Consider the following 5,027-nt stretch of genomic DNA (forward strand, 5'->3'; position numbering starts at 1 on the left):
TGTAAGTGTACAATGTGATGACTTATACACCATGTGCATTGTGAAATGGTTGCCTCAATCAAGTTAATGAACGCATCCATCCCTTCATATAGTTACCTTTTCCTCTGTGGTGAGGGGAAGAGAGAGAGGGGGAGAGAGAGAATCCCAAGCAGCAGGCCCAAGATGGGGCTCGAACTCACAAAGCCAGAGGTCAGGACCTGAGCCAAAACCAAGAGTCGGATGCTTAACCGACTGAGCCACCCAGGCTCCCCTCTCTTGGTTTTAATCATACATTCAACTGATTTCATAACTCCACATTGGAGTTGGGGTGGAAATAAGCACTGATGGTTCATTTTGTGTCAGCCTGACCAACAAGTGCTGGTGAGGGCGTGGAGACGTCAGAACCCTCGCATCTGTGGTGGGAATGTAACGTAGTGTAGCTGCCGTGGAAGAGTGTGGCCGTCCCTCCAACGTTTAAGCAAGGAATCACCAAATGGCTCCGTGGTCCACGCCTCCGTATACACCCCAGAGTAAGGAGACCATATGTCCACACGCAAACTTGGGCTTGGATGTTCACAGCAGCATTATTCATAACAGAGGTGGAAACAACCCAAATGACTACCAGCTGATGAATGGCTACATGAAATGGGTTAAATGGAACGTCGTCCAGTAATAAAAAGAAGTACTAACACCTGTCACCACACGGACGCGTCTTGAAAATGTTAAGCGGAAGAGGCGAGTCACAAAAGATTACATGTTGTCTGGTTCCATTTATAGGGAATGTCCAGAATGGGCACCGCTGCAGAGAGAGAAAGTGGGTTAGTGATTGCCTCGGGCTGGAGATGTTGGGGAGGAGGAAATAGAGAGCGTCTGCTGATGGGGACAGGGCTCCTTGTGGGGGCAGGGAGGGATGAAACCATTCTAAAAGTGATTTTGGTGATGGTTGTGCAAGACTGTGTATAAAACTAAAGACTGTTGAATCGAAAAAACAAAACCCAAAACCAGTAAAAAAAAAAAAAAAAAAAAAAAATCGCCCTCCCCCAAACTGACTGGAGTGGGCCGTATATAAACCAGTGTTGGGGAAGGTCATGGAAAAGACGTGACTGACTTGACCCGTGACCGGGACCTGGACGCTCAGAGGCTCCTCACCCCTGCACCTGTCCTTGGAATGAGGGGTCCACTTGCCTTTCCCATTCCCAGAGGTGCTCCAAGGACAAAACCTTGAGATGGCGATGTGGTGTTGAGAACACCTGCCTGGGAAATGTGACCCAACGCAGTTAAGGTCTCTATCTAAACTTTTAAGATGTGGTGGGTGGTACAGGGATCCGCTTGCCTTTCTGGTGCCCAGGACAAGCCTCATATGTAAGTTCCCTTGCTCCTTAAAGCCGCCATCTACAACCTGGAGTGGCCTGCCTCTTTCTTTGGTCTCTCCCTGCTCTCTGAGGGCAGGGGGTGGGGGGGGGGGGCTGGTTTCAGGTTTTACCAGGGAAGCTCCCGGAAGGGCTATGAACCAATTGGAGAGCCAGCCAAGGAGACCAGAGAAACGGGCCTTGGGAAAAGGCTCTTAGGGGGGAATCTGGAGTGGGCCAGGGACCTCTGTGTGGGGAGGAGTGGCCTGTGTGCCAGGTGCTTGTGGACTGCCAAATGAGTACAGGGGCGCCCCGAAAACCCCAGCTGGTCTAATGCGCTTGTCGGAGGCACCGCGCAGAGCACACTGGGACGAGGAAGAGAAACGCGTGGCTGTGCGGTGGGCTGGCCTCTACTGCGGGCAGTTCAACCGGCCCCTGGCCAGTGGCTGAAGCTCGAGTCAGGAAGTTAAAAGAAGGGCTCCGGTTAGAGAAGGATGTGCAACTGCCCGCAACTCTGTTGGTTTTGGGGTGGGAAAGCAGGATCCTAAATTAGACACCCCGGCGTGCCTTTCTTCAAAGCTAGGAGGGCGCAAGGTGTCAGGGGTTCAGGTCCGGGCGCTTGTGACAGAGCCAGGTGAGGACACTGAGGGTTGGGATCTCTGAGAAAGTGATGGAAATGAGGAAGAGGATGTCATGGTGAGTGACAGGAACACAGAGGAAATCCCCTGTGCCTTCCGACCCCTAAAACAAAGGAAAATTAAAAAAAAATTTTTTTTAATGTTTGTTTATTTCTGAGAGAGGGAGAGAAATGGAGCGTGAGTGGGGGAAGGGCAGACAGAGAGAGAGAGAGAGAGAGAGAGAGAGAGAGAGAGACAGAATCCAAAGCAGGCTCCAGGCTCCGAGCTGTCAGCACAGAGCCTGACGTGGGATCGAACCCACGGATCATGACCTGAGCTGAAGTCAGACGCTTAGCCGACTGAACCGACTCTCATCAGATCTTTCACCATGGGCATTTTGAAGTCTTTTGCATTGCAGACGATTGTTTTACTCTGATGCTTTGGCAAAAAGCGTTCTTGCAAAAGTGCTTCGTCTTCAAGGAAATTCATGGAAAAGGCTTTGACAGTTTCTGATAACTAAGATAATGTGCCTTCACATGGGAGCGACAACAGTGAGCCTTTCAAGTGCTTCCTGAAGGCTACCTGCCTGGCCCCCAGATACGTCATGGGATGGTAGCTGGACACCTGTCCCTGTTCTCTTTCCCCACATCAGTGAAATGGGCTCATTACATTGCTGACACAATGTTAACATATAAAGACTTGCCTGTGTTGCAGGACAGAGGCTTTACTGGAGCGCCTGTGAGGCAGAGAATGAGCAGTGAACCCACAGACAAATCCAGGCCTGGTTACCACCGTAAGGTGTTGAGAGTCATCTGGTCGGGGAAGACCCCCCTTGTCCCCCAAGCTGTGATTGATAAGGTGCAAGCTTATCCAGCCCCTGAGAATGCGAAAGAGGTACATGCTTTTGCAGGAATTTGGGGTGTCAGAGGACTCTCATTCCCCACCTGGCACAGTGCCTCTGTCCCTTCTGCCACCTGGCAAAGAAAGGCCATATACGGGACTGGGGATCAGACCTATAAGCCACCTTTGAGAAGGCAAAAACAAACAGAAACAGCAAAAAAGCCTGATGAAACACATTGACGCTCTGGGCATCCCTCAAGTTAGAGTTAGATGTGTTAGTGACCCCAGGAGGGATGGTCAGACACTGTGGCAGAGACAACAAAGTGGTGGGGGGCCCTAGGATTTTGGTTCCAGCTCTGGAAGGAGGCAGAAGCCCAATGTCCTCCCGCAGAGCAGTGGATGCGGTGTTCCTCCGGGTGAAGCCTCTCTCACAGCAGCCAGTAGGCTGAGCTCAGAGCATGTCAGCCTGGTGATTACTCATGAGTCCTGGAAAGACGTTGGGTACATCTGTAAGAGCCTAAGGCAGCCCTCGCTGTTTTTCATGTCCCAGCTCATGAGGCACTGACACTCAGGGCAACTAGGAAGCTGATGACCTGGCAAGAGTCGGAGCCCTAGTCGATGCAGCAGATTGGGTGCAGAGAAAAGAATGGCCACCACAATGCCCAAGTAAAATGGCGTTTTGCCAAGGATGCTGGATTGCTTTTAAAGGATAGTGACTTGGTTAATGCAGGAACAGCATGTTCCGTATGTTCTGAATAACGCCCAGGGCAAATACCAAAAGAATCTGGGGCCACTCGCCGGAGTTCCCAGCCAGGGAGGGATTGGCGAATTGATTATGGTGGTCCCTTCCCTCTGAATGAGGGTTCTAAATATGCCTTGGTTTGTAGGGACAACTACATCTGGCCTGCCTCCAACTTTCCCTGTTGCCATGCAAACCAAGCTGCCACTGTCAGGGGACCAGAGAAACTGAGTACTGTGTACAAGTACCCTCGTTGAATAGATGGTGGTCAGGGAGCACCTGTTAAGGGTCATGGTGGGCAGACTGGGCAATAAAACGTGACACTGAATGGAGATTCTAACTGCCCCCCCTAACCCACAAACAGCGGAGGAGGTAAAAACAACAAATGGAATATTAGAGTAGCAGATGAAACTGTTATCAGGTAAAACCACCTTGGCCGAGTGGACTAAAGTATTGTCCCAGGCTGAAATACATTCACATGACCAACCAATAGGGCCTATTGTCCCACATGCCAGGCTAGGGACCTCTGCCGAGGCATCTAACACAAGAAAGGCGTCCGACACGGTGGAGGCGGGGAAGTCAGACAGCCATTGCCTGACTCTCCCCGAGATCGAGCCGCTCTGACGCTTAAACACCAAGCCCAGCGCACCTGGAAAGGAGTCATCTACTGAAATTTGCATTGGGATGTGCTACTGGGACGGTGAGTTAGGGATGGTGAATGAGTTTGCACCCCTGGGTGGTGGTGGGGTGGAGTACTCGATCTCCATTGGGATCCCATTGTCCTGAAGCGAGCCGGACCTGTGAAAATGCACCATGCGCAAAACGGAACACCCGCCATCAAGAGAGGGGAGGAAGGGGGCCTCCTGTCCCCAGTGCATCGCCTCGTGCGCTGTCTCCCCTGGCCAACACGTCTAGTATGTGCAGCCAGGTCACCTTTCCAAATCGGCCAACCTCCCTCTCCTCGAGGGCAGATGGGCATATTCTGTCTTTCACTGGTATGATCGTTTGACAGTGTCTCTGTTCTCTCCACCGGCTTGGAAAATGTCACAGCTTATATCAAAGTGCTTATTAAGTTTACCTGGCAAGACTCAACAAAACCTGTCCTTACTGAACACTGAAATGTCCCTGATGAGAAAGCTGTCCTCCAAAATAGAATGGCCTTAGCCATTACTACAAGGAGGCACTGGTGTCATTATCCAGACAGAAAGTTGTGCGTTCATACCTGATGAGTCGGCTACCGTATCATCTTTATTAAATCACACGGGGACTCAAGTGAACGCCAAGCTTAGGAGACTTGATAAATCAGTGGTTTGGACCCTGGGGCTCTTAGTTGAAAAGTTGTCACCGATTTTGGGAATCCTTGCCTTGATCTGGGTTTTCCCTCACACGCGCCTCTATCGTTGCTGTGGGATCTGCCTCCTGCAGCCAGGCGGATGACAAATGAGCCAAGGTCAGCCACCTGGCTGACTGCTCAGTGCCACTGCAGAAGAGGGGCGTGTATGA

The sequence above is a fragment of the Leopardus geoffroyi genome, chromosome C1, assembly GCF_018350155.1.
Source record: "Leopardus geoffroyi isolate Oge1 chromosome C1, O.geoffroyi_Oge1_pat1.0, whole genome shotgun sequence".
Taxonomy (NCBI): Eukaryota; Metazoa; Chordata; class Mammalia; order Carnivora; family Felidae; genus Leopardus; species Leopardus geoffroyi.